The following is a 16641-nucleotide window of genomic DNA, read 5'->3' as shown; positions in this document are numbered from 1 at the left end:
TATGCAGGCAGGTGCTCTCCCGTCCCCCGAACCTGCTTACCAGGGATGCTTACTGTACAGTGGGATGCCCCTGGGGGGTGGGGCAGAGGCACAAGATGTTGCATTTCTTGCCATGTCTGGGCCTAGCAAGACTTGGCCCTCAGGGTGGGATCTTTGTCTGGGGACATGATCTGGGGAGAGAGGGGTAGGCCAGGTGTCAAAATGCCCTTCTCTAGGGCACTTGCCCCTTCAGCCAAGAGCTGCTAGTCCTGAAAGCTTGGTGCCACATGGCAAGGTGTGAGGTCAGTGGGTACATGGGGGGGACCACAAGGAAGGGACAGGCTACAGGAGCAGAGATGCTCTTACTTGGACCCTGAAACAATAGAGAGCATGGCCCCCAAGGGAGCTGAGCCTTGCTGAGGCTGCCCCCCAAAAGGCACGGCACACACACTTCCCAAGAGGTAGCATGCTGTGGGCACAAGGCCCGGCATGCAGGGTACATACCCTGGTAGGTAGGGCCAGGCCCTTGCCCTCCCACGTATTTGCCATCTGTGACACTCAGAGCTGGGCAGGTGCCCTCGAAGACAAGGGGAGCCACAGCCCCCAGGGCCCCCAGGGCAGAGCAAAGGATGCCGGGCCAACCACCTGCACACAACCAAGGCATTCCACCCACTGCCCACCATGCAAGGGGGCTCTCTCCCTGCACCTGCTTAGCCTCTTCCTGGGATCATTCCCTCAGGTCTAGAGTGCCATGGCAAGAGGCCCAAAGCCATCTTCTGTTTGCCCAGGGTGTCAAGATTCCCTTCCTAGGCCTGTTGGGCTCTTCCTGTCTCGGTGGCCCAGGGATTGGGGTGGGAAGCTCCCAGCTGCCCGAGTGGGCTCAAGCTCCTTGGAGTCGGGTGCATGCCACAGGAGCTTTGGCTTCCTGCCTGGGGCATCCTGCCAAGGCCCTGGGCTTCAGGGACAGCCCAGGGCCAAGGGGGACAGCAGCAAGTGGCCCCAAGGGGCCCATGTCCACCATCTGGAGGGGCCCATGCAGCACACCATGAAGCAGCAAGAGCCCTCAGTTGAACGTGGGCTGTCGGCGGTGTCCCTGCACTTTCCGGTCCTTGTCAGGGACCCAGCCAAACATTCCCTTCCCCTGCAAGTAGGATGGCCAAAGGGCAGGATTTCAAGGGGGAAGTCCACCCTCTCCAGACATCCAGGGTCCCCTACCCAATGCCCATGCAGCAGCCACCCAGACATGGGCCTCCCAAACCCACTCCAATGGCATCTGCGGCCTCGCTACAAACCCAGTGACTTCCACTCACCTTCTATGGTTGAGGCTGTGCCGAGACCCTGGCCACCATGGCCTGCTGGAAAACACAAGGAGACCGGGGTTGCTAAGCAATGGCTCCCTGGGAGGCGTCCTGGGAGGGGGAATGGTTCAGCAGGCAAGGCCGAACACCTGAGCCCCTCTTGGGCACCTGGAGACCCACAGTCAGACCACAGCCACAGCAGAAAGCCTCAAGAGATTGGTCGCCTCAAGCCCCAAACTGTGGTGCTCCCCCAGGGCCCCGAGCATCCTCAGGATGCTAATCCCGGGATGGTCCCCTCCATTGGGCCTCAGCATAATCCTATTGAGCATGATATTGAGGTCATCACCTCTCTTCGAGACAATATGAGTTCTCATATTTGACCCATGCAAGGCAGTGGTGACACTGTCAGGCACTCTCCCATCCCCTGAACCTGCTTAAAGGGTGCTTACTGTAGAGCGGGATACTCTGGAAGGGGGTTGCAGGTGTACAAGACACTGGGCCTCTTGCTGTGACTGGGCCTAGCAAGACTTGGCCCTCAGGGCAGGATCTTCGTCTGGAGATGGGATCTGTGGAGAGAGGGGTAGCCCAGCTTTCAAAATGCCCTGACTTGAGTCACCTGCCCTTAGTCAAGAGCTGCCACTCCCGAACACCTGGCGCCCCATGGCAAGGCCTGAGGCCAGCCGGCACACAGCAGGAGACTGCAAACAAGGGGTAGGCTACCGGAGCAGAGAGGCCCATACCTGGACCCTGAAACAATGGAGACCGTGGCCCTAGAGGGAGCTGAGCCTTGCTGATGCTGCCCCCCAGGAGAAGGCCTGGCACACAGGCTTCCAGAGATGTAGCACCCTGTGAGCGTGGGACCTGGCATGAAGTGTGCTTGCCCTGGTAGGTAGGGCCAGACCCTCGCCCTCCCACTGATTGGCCATCTATGGCACCCAGAGCTGGGCTGGTTCCCTCGAGGACACAGGGAGCCATGGCCCCCAGGACTCCCAGGCCAGAGGAATGGATGCTGGGCCAACTGCATGCATGCAATCAAGGCATGCCACCCACTGTCCGCCATGCAGGGGGGCCCTCTCCTGGTACATGCTGGGCCTATTCCCTGGGATCACTCCCAGAGGCCTAGAGTGCCACCGTGAGAGGCCCAGGACCATCGCCTCTTGCGCCCAGGGACTTGAGATTTCCCTCCTAGGCCTGGTGGGCCCTTTGTGTCTCGGTGGCCCAAGGGATCAGAGAGGGGAATTCCCCAGCTGCCCCAAGGGGACCCAAGCTCCTTCGGAGTCAGGTGCATGCAACTGGAGCTCTGGACTCTCTCACCATGGACACCTTGCCAAGGGCCTGGGTTTCAGGAACAGCCCAGGGCTGAGGGGGACAGCCGCTAGTGGCCCCAAGGTGCCCACATCCTCCATCTGGATGGGTTCATGGGGCACACAATGAAGCAGCAAGAGCCCTCAGCTGAACATGGGCTGACGGCGGTGTCACTGCACTTTCCGGTCCTTGTCAGGGACCCAGCCAACCTTTCACTTCCCCTGCACATGGGATGTCCCAAGGGCGGACCTTTAAGGGGTAAGTCCACCCTCTCCGGACTTCCAGGGCCCCTGGCCCGATGCCCACATGGCCGCCTCCCAGGCATGGGCTTCCCTAACCCACCACGATGGTGTCTGTGGCCTCCCTCCAAGCCCAGTGGCTTCCACTCACCTGCCATGGTTGAGGCTGCACCGAGACCCTAGACACCATGGCCCACTGAAAGACACAAGGAGACCAGGGTTGCTAAGCAATGGCTCTCTGGGTGGCGTCCTGGTAGGGGGAATGAGTCGGCAGGCAAGGCCAAAGGCCTGAGCACCTTTGGGCACCTGGAGGCCCACAGTCAGACCATAGCCACAGCGGGGAACTCCAAGCGATCGGTCACCTCAAGCCAAAAACTGTGGTGCTCCCCCAGGGCCCCAAGCATCGTCGGGATGCTGACCCGGGGATGGTTCCCTCCACTGGGCCTCAGCGTAATCCTATTGAGCATAATTTTTAGGTCATCATCTCTCTTCAAGACAATATGAGTTCTCATCATTGACCCAAGCAAAGCATTGGTACCTGGGAAGGCACTCCCCATCCCCCAAACCTACTTACCAGGGGTGCTTACTGTAGAGCAGGATGCCCCGTTGGGGTATGTTGGCACCTGACGTTGGGCCTCTTGCTAGGGCTGGGCCTAGCAAGACTTTGCTCTCAGAGTGGGATCTTCGTCTGGGTACAGGATCTGGGGAGAGAGGGGTAGGCCAGCTGTCAGAACGCCCTGCTCTGGGGCACCTGCCCCTGTGGCCGAGAGCTGCCAGTCCCAAAAGCCTGGCACCACGTGGCAAGGCCTGAGGCTGGCTGGCACACGGTGGGATCCACAAATAAGGGGCAGGCTACAGGCTATAGCTGCCCATACCTGGACCCCAAAACAATGGAGAGTGTGGCTCCCCCCAGGGGAGCTGAGCCTTGCTGATGCTGCCCCCCAGAATTCCCGGCATACAGGCTCCCGAGAGTTAACATGTGTGGTCACAGGGCCCAGCATGAAGGGGGTGTGCCCTGGTAGGTAGGGCCAGGCATTCACCCTCCCACCGATTGGCCATCTGTGGCATCCACTGCTGGGCAGATGCCCTTGAGCACATGAGGAGCCACGGTCTCCAGGGCCCCCAAGGCAGAGGAATAGATGCTGGGCCAACTGCATGCGTACAACAAAGGCATGCTGCCCACTGCCCACCATGCAGGGGGGACCTCTCCCTGCACCTGTTGGGCATCTTCCCTGTGATCACTCCCTCAGGTCTAGAGTGCTGCCGCAAGAGGCCCAGGGTCATCGCCTCTTGCCTGCAGGGACTTGAGATTCCCCTCCTAGGCCTAATGGGGCCTTCCTGTCTCAATGGCCAAAGGGATCAGGGAGGGGAATTCCCCAGCTGCCCCAAGGGGCCCCAAGATCCTTGGGAGTCAACGCATGAAAGGAGCTCTGGGCTCTCCTGCCCAGGGCAACTGGCCAAGTCCCAGGGCTTCAGGAACAGCCCAGGGCTATGGGAGATAACTGCCTGTGGCCCCAAGGGGTCCACGTCCACCATCTGGATGGGCCCATGGGGTACACCGTGAAGCAGCATGAGCCCTGAGCTGAACATGGGCTCACTGCAGCATCCCTGCACTTTCCGTTCCTTGTCAGGGACCTGGCCAAACTTTCGCTTCCCCTGCACCTTGGATGGCCCAAGGGTGGACCTTCAAGTGGTAAGCCCACCCTCTCCAGACATCCAGGGCTCCCGACCCCATGACCATGCGGCCTCCACCCAGACACGGGCCTCCCAAATCCACTCCAATGGCATCTGTGGCCTCCCTCCAAACCCAGTGGCTTCCACTCACATGCTATGATTGAGGCTGTGCTGAGACCCTGGTCACCATTGCCCACTGAAAGACACAAGGAGCCCAGGGTTGCTAAGCAATGGCTCCCCGGGAGTCGTCCTGGGAGGGAATGTGTTGGTAGGCAAGTCTGAAGGCCTGAGCCCCTCTTAGGCACCTGGAGACCCACAGTCAGTCCACAGCCACAGTGGGGAGCCTCAAGGGATTGGTCGCCTCAAGCCCCAAACTTCAGTACTCCCCCATCACCCTAAGCATTCTCGGGATGCTGACTCCAGAATGGTCCCCTCCATTGGGACTCAGCGTAATCTTATTGAGCATGATTTTTAGGTCATCATCTCTCTTCAGGACAATATGAGTTCTCATCATTGACCCAAGCAAGGCACTGGCAATATGGGCGGGTGCTATCCATCCCCCAAACCTGCTTACCGGGGTTGCTTACTGTAGATTGGGATGCCCTGGAGGTGGTGCAAGAGCTTGAGACATTGGGCCTCTTGCCAGGGCTGGGCCTAGCAAGACTTGGCCCTCAGGGCAGGATCTTCATCTGGGGATGGCATCTGGGGAGAGGGGTAAGCCAGCTGTCAAAACGCCCTGCTCCTTGGCACATGCCCCTGCCCCCACAAGCTGCCAGTCTTCAGATCTGTGTTTTTAACCTTGGATTTGTGATTGAAGCATAGCATTCCTGAAAATCTGTGCCTTTTCTTTGATCCCATATGAATGGAACATTTGGTCTCCAAGAGATTTTGAGTATTGTTAATGTTCACCCCCACCCCCGACCGTGTGGAAAGCCAGGCACACAGGGTTCCTGAAGTTTATATTTTTCGGCCATGATTTACTGGGTTTTTGTTTGGGAGCCCCAGTTGGTGTGGCCCAGTCTTGGAAGCTGCGCGGAATAAGCCCCTTGTGGCATTCAAGGTTGTACCATGTTTCGTTTTGAACAGGGTTTGATAGGGCATGGAACACCATGGAAGATCTCCCTTGCCACATTGTCCAAGCAGAATGCCGGGCTTACTACAGAGCATGATGCCCATGCACACACGATTTTGGGCCTCTTCTTGGAGCTCGGTGGTGTTGCATTTGTGTGGGTATGTTGCTTTTCTTCCTTTTCAGAAGTAATCTGTTTAATGAGAAGTAGGATATTTGTCAGAACAACCTTTCTATCTGCGTTATTTTTTGTGTTCTTTTTCTTTATATCTGTATAAACCATTTAATACATGAATATGTTCATAATAAGTGAACCAATGGATGTATAATTATTGTGTATTGGCAAATCCATACATATCTACTTTCTTAAAAACATTGTAAATTGGCCCCTAGTCTTCGTTTATGTTTCTATATCTCTATTATCTATCATCTATCATTTATCTATCTATCTATCTATCTATTATCTATCTATCTATCTATCATCATCATCTATCATCTATCTATCCTCTATTATCTATCTATCTATCTATCTATCTATCTATCTATCTATCTATCATCTATCTATCCATCCATCTATCTGTTCTGTCACAAGTAGGCCTAGCTCTTCTGATTCATTATTTAAACTCTCTGCATTTTCAATAATTTTACTTTTTAGGCTCATTTATTTTTGGCTTCAATTTCATTTTCTTAGTACAATAATTTCTCTCTCATGAAGTGTCAGTGTGATTTTATATGGAATTGTTTTTCAGTAAAACATATTTCCCATCACTAAAATATACTTGTTCCTTATGATCAAGGCAATTTTCAGTCTATTTTTCAAAAGTCATGTTTTTTTTTTTATGTTTTCCTTCCATATTCTGCTAATAGCATTTAAATTGTGATTCATATACTCCATCATCCTGGTGTAAGGTGAGCCTATGTGATCAAAGGAACATGAAGTCATGAGGGAGTTCCTTTCATATTTTGAAGAATTTCCTATTTATTTCTACAAAAGTACCTTTGAAATAGTTTTTGTATTCCTGTTTGTTTCATTCTTTAAGACATAGATTTATTTTCCAAGTACTTTGAACACCAGTGTCCTTATTGGGTAAAACTTATTTGGTCAGAGTTCCCATCATGAACAACTGGCAATACCAATAGCTCACAAATTTTTGCTTATTTTCATTTAAATTCAATTAGTCAACATATAGTATATATATATATAATTTCTTAAATTGTCATAAGAAGTTTTGTCAATCCACCAGAGTCACAAGTAAGCTATATGAATTCTTTTCAGTGTCCTCCAACTAAGATCCATGGGATGAATTTTTGCATCTCAGCCTCTGACCACCATGGATGTCAAACTTTTCTAGAAGAAGTGGTCTGAGACTCAAATGCAGACTCTCACTGTTGTCATCTCTGAAGTGTATTTGATATATTTCCTCAACCTGGACACATACTGACTTGTGTCATGTTTCCCAGTGGCCATGAAGGACAGATATCCTCCACTGCCATCTTACACATTTCTTTAAAAATAACTAAGTTATGCTTTCCAGAGATTCTATCATGTCAGGATGACACAGGACAAAATCAATCCTCTATTATTTAGTTTTCCAAAAGGAGTCAAACATATTTATTGCCTTTACATGGGCTTACTCTTCTGCCCTAGCTTTTTTGTGTCCTGTATCTATGATCAAATGCATCAACTCACCTCATATTATGACAACCATTGCTTGAATGTTCAACTGAAGACACAATGAGGGAAAAAGAGGTATGGAATTGTTCCAAATGAAGGCTCCTTTGGGGAAACATGGATCATGTAATAAAGCCTAAAATATTAACATTTGTTAGGTACATGGAATCTTATAGACATTGTATAGCACAAAGGATTGCCTTGAGGTTATCTCAAGTCTGAAATTCTATGATTTCCCCAGTGATAATGCATAAAACAATGAATGAATGAATGAATAAAAAAGAAATTTGTAAATTAATTAGTTAATCAATTAATTAATACCTGAAGAATAAATATAAATTTACCTTATGAAAATGCTAAGCACCATTCATTCACCATAAAGGAGAAGTCCTTGTTTACAAACAAGCTTCTAGATTGGAAAAGCAGTCATGATGTGTCTGGTAAAATCAAGTTCCCTATGATCCATTTTTTGTTTACACAGCAATAGTGGTATGTGGATAATTGGGCTTGGCTATTGGCCATGAATACCCATAAAATGACCTTGTAAAATTATGTAGAATTAGTTTTATGGAGTCTTGAAAATGTGTTCACTACCCATCACTGAGGCAAAACTTTGCATGAGGTTTTTTAGGTCATGGCCTAAAATACATTCTTTTTGTTCAGACTCCTCTTTCATGTTCTTACTAACATCTTCCAATCAGCACTGCAAAAATTTTTCTTTGTAATATATATATTTATTTCTGTACTTTGGGCAAACAAGACCTCATGATGTAGATGATACTATGGCTCCAAAATCTCAACATAATATTTATATAAGTACTTCCAAAACTGTTTTTTTTTTTTCCTTTATGGTGCCATTTCTAAAGGATCTGTGTCTTGAGAAGAAGAACTTCAAATGTGAAGCTAGTGTTCCATTTGGCAAAGCTAAACAGATTAAGGTGCCAATTAGGAAAAACTGGCATCACCAATAACCCACGGTTCCTTACACTGATATTTTAAAGACCTAATAATCCTCAGGGGCCATGATGTAGTTATCTGAATACTCAAGTGTCTTTTAGCCAAGACCGATTGGCAGATTAATTCTTGCATTTCACTCTCTGGATGCTATGGACATGATCCTTCCTTAGAGGAATTTGTTTTGAGGATCTGATGATGATCCCAGCAGTTATTATCCCTTCAGTATATTAGAGTTAATTTTCAACCTCTGCACAGATAGATGGTAATGTTTCCTGAGGGGGTGCGGCTGGGTAGTGAGGGAAATATTTCCTCTATTTGGAGTGTGATCCATTTCAGGTATAATTAAAATGTTTCCAGCGATGCTATCCCAGTTGCCTGACTCCCAGACAGAAATCAAACATCTACAACACTTAGCTTTCTGAAAGTAGTCACTTATTTATCTTCTTAAGTCAGACCTCTTATATAGTCTAATTTTCTGTGTCACCTGTATCTATGATCAAACACATCTACTCACTTTGAATTTTAATGCAACAGCAAAATTCTTTCCAGAACTTCCAACTGAATAACATGATGAGAAAAATATAGCTAAGGACTAGCCTTGAGGATGGCCCTCTGTGACTAAATATGGCTCACCAAATATAGCTTAAACTTGAGGATGTGTTGTTATCATGAAACCTATAGAGAAGTTTCCCTGAATGGACTTGTTGCTTGAAGACCCAAAACCCATTTCTCTAGAAGGGAAATATGGTTCTTCAACCTTTTGCTTTAGCATTACTGACTACATTGGGCCTCAGCGTAAAATTTCTGAACATGATTTTTAGGTCATCACTTCTCTAGAAGATAATATGAGTTCTCATCTTTGATCCAACTACAGCATTACCTGCAAAATTACACACTTTGACCTGTCTATGCTCATCAGAGATAGATTTTGCAATTTGTGATGCCAAAATAGACATGACTTTTGCCATATACCATCATGAGCACTTGGCTGACATAGGTTAATTCTGTGGCAACAAACAGCGCACTTTTTTTAGAGTCATTTGTTGTAAGTTGTAAGACAGATTACAAAATGTTTTACTACATCTCTCATGGACTCACGATTTATCCATACTCTATGTTAAGCAATTATTATGATCATTTCTGAAAAAAAAAATTACTTCTTACAGAGTTGATGCAGCTTTCATTCACAAGCAGAAAAAGGACATTATAATACTCTGGTTTCTCTTCAGATCATATAAATCTTTTGCCTTTTACTACAGATTTCCGTGGAGAAGAACAGTTGCGAGTTTTTACTCAATTTTTTGAGGCCTCTTTGAACGAGGCTTTTTCAAAGAAAAAAAAGAAAAAGGACATTATATACAGGTTTCTTAAGTTTGGATAAACATTCAGGTGGTGTTTGCAGACATGGGAGACTTTCATTGGTTAATCTTATTGTATCTAGTCAAGAAGTTATGTCAGGGTATTTGTCATGGTTCATTGCATATAAACTCAAATAAATCTTACTCTTTCAGCCATATGAAACTCTGGATCTAGAAATCAGATGTCAGGACACTTGAAATTGTGGTCACTTTATGAATCCTTTGTAACCATAAAAGAAGTTTTCATATCATGGCCAATAAGCTGTTGTAGTATGTTGTAAGTCCTTTTCAATGTCTTACAGTCTTGACAAAAACAGAACAAAGGAAAATACAATAATTAGTGTAAATATGTATACTTGCATATTTTGACCAAAGAAACTCACAAAATGGAGTAGGAACCATAGCTCTGAAAAATTCTCATATACTTTCAATAAACTTTAAAAAGTAATGTTTTCTCAAATTGAGGGTTCTAGAGGGGAGGGGGGTGGGAGGATGGGTTAGCCTGGTGATGGGTATTGAAGAGGGTACATTCTGCATGGAGCACTGGGTGTTATGCACAAACAATGAATCATGGAACACTACATCAAAAACTAATGATGTAATGTATGGTGATTAACATAACAATAAAAAAAATTTTTTAAAGTAATGTTTTCTCACTCATCATCAGGAAAATACAAATCAAAACCACACACAGATCAGAATGGCTAAAATTAACAATATAGGAAACAACAAATGTTGGTTAGGAAAAGGCAAATACCATATAATTTCACTCATATATGGAATGTAAGAAACAAAACAGATGAACACAGGAGAAGGGGAAAAAGAGAAGGAAGCAAACCATGAGAGACTCTTAACTATAGAGAACAACTGAGGGTTGTTGGAAGGGAGTGGGTGGGGGATAGGGTAATTGGGTGATGGGCATTAAGGAGGGCACTTGGTGTAATAAACCCTGGGTGTTATATGCTACCAATGACTCACTAAATTCTACCCCTGAAACTAATACTACACTATACATGAACTAACTTGAATTTAAATAGAATATTGTAAAAAATAAAAATCAAAAATAAAATCATAAGGGCAAGATAATTAAGAAAAAAATTAAGAAATCAGCTTATCTCTCCAATTAGAGGAACTTTCTCTTCAGCTTTCATATTATTATAAGTAACTAAAGAATTTATCCTTAAAGTGCTTAATAAGGATTAAAGCCTGCTCAATTATATGTGTTGGTCTCACATGTGAAACATGCATCCACCTAGGTTTCTCCTTTACCTTAATGGTAGTGTGTTTATCAACATCGTCTGGTATTTGGTAGGACTCCATTTAATGGATGACCATCAGTCTGTCAGTGTAACACTTTAATAGAGACCAGGTCTCCTGTTCAATGATGATAACACATCTCCTCAGGGAGATTTTTTTCAGCACCTGGTCACATGATGGCATAATTAGCCCAAGGAAACCCACAAACTCATTAAGTGTTATATACGATCATGACTGTTTTTTTTTAAATCACATAATACGGTAGGCTTAAACCCTAAATTTATAGATTTTTCAAACTCAAAGAAAGAAATACCATGCTTACAACAGAGAGTTAATATTATTTTTAATAAAAACAGTTGTAAGGCTTTGGGTTAATGTGAGACATTGGCTTGATACAATTTAGTTCAATAATTGCTTAGGATATGGTTTATTCATTCTACTTGTCCTGAAGTTTGGAGATGATTGCAAGTAGCCAAATTTTGAATACTTGTAGGATATTACAAAGCTCCTGAATTGCCACAAATATAAAATGACCACTGGGTGATGGGTATTAAGGAGGGCATGTGAGGTGATGAGCACTGGGTGTTATACACAACTAATGAATCATTGGACACTACATCAAAAACTAATGATGTACTATATGTTGGCTAATTGAACATAATAAAAAAATAAAATAAAATGACTTCTTATGGAATTCTTCATGTTTAGGAATTCTAAAAGTTTAGATGATATAATTTAGTAAGGCACTGTTCACAATTTGAGTATCAGCTTTAGCCCACAGACACATTTGTGGCCATATGGACATTATATATAACATTACTAAAAATATTTAATACCTTTGAAAGTTGGAGTCTCAGTTAAGTCCAATTGTCATCATACTCCAGGTAACATTGGCCTTAGACTTATCTTATGTGTTCTCTGTAAAGAACTTTTCTGACAAACAACACATCTTTGCATTATTTCTTGAATTATTATTATTTTTTTTAAAGATTTTATTTATTTATTCATGAGAGACAGAGAGAGAGGCAGAGGGAGAAGCAGGCTCCCAAGGAGCAGGGAGCCCGATGTGGGACTCGATCCCAGGACCCCGGGATCATGACCTGAGCCGAAAGCAGACGCTTAACCATCTGAGCCACCCAGGCGCCCTATTTCTTGAATTATTTAATCCAATACAAGCATTACAAGATTTCAAAATTTTCAACATATTCCTTCTGTATGAATGAGTTGGTTGATTTTATGAAAAAGCCACCCATATATATGATTGAGGTAAAAGAAAAGTCCTATAATGTAATTCCCATTTTTCTATGGTACTCTTCTTAGCTCCTCTTGAATTCTAATTTTCTAATTCTTAGAGAGTTAGATGTTTCCAAAGTTATCATTCAAAGCTCCTGGATATGAGTAATAGGCGTTTCATTTTACCAGTCCAAAACTTAGTATACTTCTTTTCATAGCTTACTCTAAAAATTCCTTTTTAAAAAAATATTTTATCCTGTTTTCAAATATAAGTTTTAAAATAAATAATATAAATATTTTAGAGAATTTTCAATGATCCTAATAAATCAGTAATTAATTTCCCATGTAATATTTTAATTGCTGTCAATGTTGAAAAGCCTTTATTCTTTCAAAGTTGGATGGTTGCACAATAGACCACAAACAAATTCTTTTGTGAAAGTTTTTACTACTTTCTCAAGTGTGCACACACCAATATGAGGATATTTATTAACAATACAAATATTTACGTTAACACTGAAGGCTAGGGGCCCCTGGGTGGCTCAGTCATTAAGCGTCTGCCTTCAGCTCAGGTCATGATCCCAGGGTCCTGGGATTGAGCCCCGCATTGGGCTCCCTTCTCAGCTGGAAGCCTGCTTCTCCCTTTCCCACTCCCCCTGTTTGTATTTCGTCTCTCACTGTCTCTCTCTCTGTCAAATAAATAAAATAAAATAAAAAAAAGACTGAAGGCTAATCTATAGTGACATCCGCAATGTCAGAATAGGAGGTCTCTGGCCCTAATTCCTTTACAGAAAAATCAGTTTAGCAAATATACAACAAAAATGCCTTTGTGAGAATCCCAGGCCTCAAAGGTAATGTTTTAGCACACAGGGGAATGCAAAAACTAATTTAAAACATTAAAAATGGGCAGAGTAAAGGTTTTACTTTGTTCTTGTCACCCTTCCTCCAAGCTGGCACAGTACCACACTGAGAAAGATCTCCTTGGCACATGATTTCTCCAGCGGGGGAAGAAGAGGCTAAGACATACATCCAACTTCTCCAGTGTTTTGTACACTAAGATATCCACTTCTCTCTTGTCTCACATGGGACAGGAGGGAATTAGAATTGGTAGACCACATGTGGACTGTTAGAAACAAGGAAAAGGGACCTGGGCTCACAGGGACATGGGCTAATGGGTGCTGCAGTTCTTAGCAGAAGCCCTGTGCCCCCACCAGCAGTTTGGACAACCAGAGCTCTTTACAGCAGCATTGCTACAATAAGGAATGCCCCCAGCCAACCCCCCCAAACAACCAGGGAGCCCAGCCTGAACCACCATAGACCCTAATCAGCACTTCTGCTGGCCTCAAGAGCTGAGTCACCAAAACACCCAACTGTGTAGCCCAGCCAGCAGTCCTGCCTAGGTAGGCAGCTCCACTGAAACTTAGAGCTCAACCAGTAGCCCTGCCAAATCACAGAGCCCATTCAGGGGCCCTGCCTAATGAAGGAGCCCAGCCAGGATCACCATCTGACTAGACAACCCATTCAGTGTCCTCTGCAACTGCATAGCCCAGCCAGTGTCCTCACCCAACCTCACAGCACAGGTGCCTTGCCCTGCTGGTACATGGATGCTAATACTGGTCTACCCAGAATCCTAGGCTGGGCTGATTGGTGAAGGACTTTTCCCTGCTAAGCTAAGCTAAGAATGGAAAAGGTTACTACTTTCTCAAGTGTGCACACACCAATATGAGGATACAAAGATCAGAAAGGATTAGGGATATATAGCACTACAAAAGGAAACAAATAAAGCCCCAATAACCAATTCTAAAGAAACATACCTACAAACATCCTGATGAAGAACATAAAATAATTGTCTGAAAGAAGCTCAGGGAACTAAAAAAGAACATACATAGACAACTGAATGAAATCAGGAAAATAATACATGAACAACCAAAAAAAGTTAAAACTATAAAAATCAAACAGAAATCTTAGAGATGAATAATACAATGACTGCACAAAAATTTCAATAGAGAAATTCAACAGCATGTTCAACCTAACAGAAGAATGAATCAGTGAACTTGAAGACTAATCACTTGATATTACCTAGTCAGAGGGACAAAAAGGTAAATGAATTAAAATGAGTAAAGAAAGCCTACAGAAGTACAGAATATCATGAAGTAAAACAATATTTACATTTTGGGAGTCCCAGAAGAAGAGAGACAAAAAGGGGTAGATGCTCTATTTAAACAAATAATAGCTGATGGGGAGGGAAATGAAATTAATGAAGCCCAAAAGTCACCAAGTAGATTGGACCCAATAGGTCTATACCAAGATACATTACAATTAAACTGTCAAATTCAAAGACAAAGAGAGAATTTTGAAAACAGCAAGACATAAGCAACCTACCACATACAAGGGAACTCCCATAAGACTATAAGTAGATTTCTCAGTAGAAATATTGCATGTCAGGAGACAAAGGGATGATATAGTTAAAATACTGAAAGAAAAAAAAATTGCTAACCAAGAATATTAAACCTGAAGAAACTTTTTAAAAATTTAATATTTTAAATTTATTTTTTATATTTTAACATGTATCATTTGCAAGATTTCTTTAAAAAGAATAAACATTTCCCCCTTTTTTATTTGAATATAGTTGACACACAGTGTTATGTTAGTTTCAGATGTACAACACAGTGATACCACTTCTCTATATGTTATGCTATGCTTACCACAAGTGTAGCTACTATGTGTCTTCATACAATGGTATTAAAATTTAATTGACTATAATCCTTATGCTATACTTGCATTCCCATGACTTATTAATATCATAGTTGGTAGCCTGTATATCTCACAAAAGATTTTTTTAGTGAAGGAAAAATACTTTCCCAATTAAACAAAACAATGAGGGAGTTTGTCACCACTAGATTTGCCTTACAAGAAATCATTAATGAGGGGCACCTGGGTGGTTCAGTCGTTAAGTGTCTGCCTTCGGCTCAGGTCATGGTCCGGGGATCCTGGGATCGAGCTCCACATTGGGCTCCCTTCTCCGTGGGAAGCCTGCTTCTCCCTCTCCCACTCCCTCTGCTTGTGTTCCCTCTCTCACTGTCTCTCTCTCAAATGAATAAATAAAATCTTTAAAAAAAAAAGAAATCATTAATGAAATTCTTCAAGTTGAAAAAATAAACACTAAACAGAAGCAAAAAAGCATATGAATGTACAAATCTCACTAGTAAAGTTAAGAATATAGACAAACAGAATATTGTAATACTGTACAATGGCATATAAATCACTTGAACCCTAGTAATAAAAGTGTAGATCTTTTGTATGCAATTGAGGTTATTATCAGATTAAATCAGACCATTATAACTATAAGTAGTTCAATGTAAGCCTCATGGTGACCACAAAGAGAAACTTATAGTAAATATACAAAAGCTAAAGAGTAAATAAGCCATACAACTACAAAAAATCATCAAACCAAAAGAAAAGCAGTAAGACAAGATTCAAACAGAAAATAATTAACAAAATGGCAATACTAAGTTCTTACCTGCCAATAATTACCTGCAATGTGAATGAATTAAACTGAGTTAAAAAAAACATAGAGTGGCATAACATAATAAAATTAAATTAAATTTAAAAAAAGCAATTGCAAAATAGAATAGACACTATGCTACATTTTGGTTAAGAAAAGAGAAATGGTAAATAATAACCATATTTTGCCTGTCTCTATGAAAAGACACACAAAAAGGATAAAGCACCCAACAATGAAGTCAGTCACCTACAAGGGGTGGGGTTGGGAAAAGTGTTTAAAAGTGAGCGACAAAAAAAAAAAAAAAGTGAGAAACCCCTGGGAAGATGGCAGAGTAGGAGGACCTGAGTTCACCCCATCCCACATTTTCAATTAGATATCATCCACATCCAAATCAACAAACCAGAAAACAATCCAAAGACTGGAAGAATGAACTCCACAACTAAATATAGAGAAGAAGCTGCAGCTGAAAATTTAGGAAGGTCAGAAAGGCAAAGCTGGATGCTGACCACAGGAGGGAGGGGGCTGTGCATGTGAAGAGGACAGAGAAATGGGTGCTTATACAAAGGAACTCACACAGGGAAGACTAATTCCTATGTTTGGCTTTAAAAACCAAAGGAGCTAAATTCCATGAGCTTATAAAACCAGTGGTACTTGGAGCTTAGAACCTTAAAAGTCTGCTGACTCAGGACTGGGCAAGCAGGGAACGTGAGTGATAGCTGGGTTACTGTCCTTAAAGAGACAGCAGCCTGCATGGAGAGGCAACAAAAATTGGCAGTTTTCAAAATGCAGGGAAAAAACAGGAGACAGATCTATTCATAAAGATTTTGGAGCATGTTGCAGGACTTCTCAAAAAATGAGGGACTTGACAGGGGCCATTTTGCCCCCCTGGCCCCAGCAAAAACGCAGAGCCACCTGCCAGAGGCAGGGCTGTACAGACTTGCTGCCTGACCTGGTGGAAGTGTACCATGCCCATGAGTCTGAGGACTAGCCCACTCCAAGCCTGTTGGCCTTTGCCCTGAGCTCAGGAAAAATGTTGTAAAAGCCATGCATGCACCCTGACCAGCCACCAGGTGCACAGTTACAACTGTGTATGGCACC

At 43.8% G+C, this 16641-nt stretch overlaps 5 non-coding genes across 5 annotated transcripts; 1 reads left to right on the top strand and 4 right to left on the bottom strand.

Moving 5' to 3' along the window:
• Nucleotides 1-1579: 1579 nt before the first annotated feature.
• On the bottom strand, nt 1580-1660 carry LOC123862662 (small nucleolar RNA SNORD115). The gene has a single exon (XR_006795349.1). It is a non-coding gene; the product is annotated as a small nucleolar RNA SNORD115 (small nucleolar RNA).
• Nucleotides 1661-3261: 1601 nt separating this feature from the next.
• Nucleotides 3262-3342, bottom strand: LOC123862617 (small nucleolar RNA SNORD115). Its single transcript, XR_006795310.1, has one exon. It is a non-coding gene; the product is annotated as a small nucleolar RNA SNORD115 (small nucleolar RNA).
• A 1592-nt stretch (nt 3343-4934) lies between these two features.
• Nucleotides 4935-5015, bottom strand: LOC123862628 (small nucleolar RNA SNORD115). The gene has a single exon (XR_006795320.1). It is a non-coding gene; the product is annotated as a small nucleolar RNA SNORD115 (small nucleolar RNA).
• A 3963-nt stretch (nt 5016-8978) lies between these two features.
• LOC123862669 (small nucleolar RNA SNORD115) lies at nt 8979-9059 on the bottom strand. The gene has a single exon (XR_006795352.1). It is a non-coding gene; the product is annotated as a small nucleolar RNA SNORD115 (small nucleolar RNA).
• A 343-nt stretch (nt 9060-9402) lies between these two features.
• On the top strand, nt 9403-9517 carry LOC123862543 (U5 spliceosomal RNA). Its single transcript, XR_006795248.1, has one exon. It is a non-coding gene; the product is annotated as a U5 spliceosomal RNA (small nuclear RNA).
• Nucleotides 9518-16641: the final 7124 nt, after the last annotated feature.

This window comes from Mirounga angustirostris, unplaced genomic scaffold (assembly GCF_029215605.1).
Source record: "Mirounga angustirostris isolate CCGP_5_RB_7025 unplaced genomic scaffold, mMirAng1.0.hap1 SCAF_9, whole genome shotgun sequence".
NCBI lineage: Eukaryota > Metazoa > Chordata > Mammalia > Carnivora > Phocidae > Mirounga > Mirounga angustirostris.
This window is presented reverse-complemented; position numbering and strand designations above follow the sequence as displayed.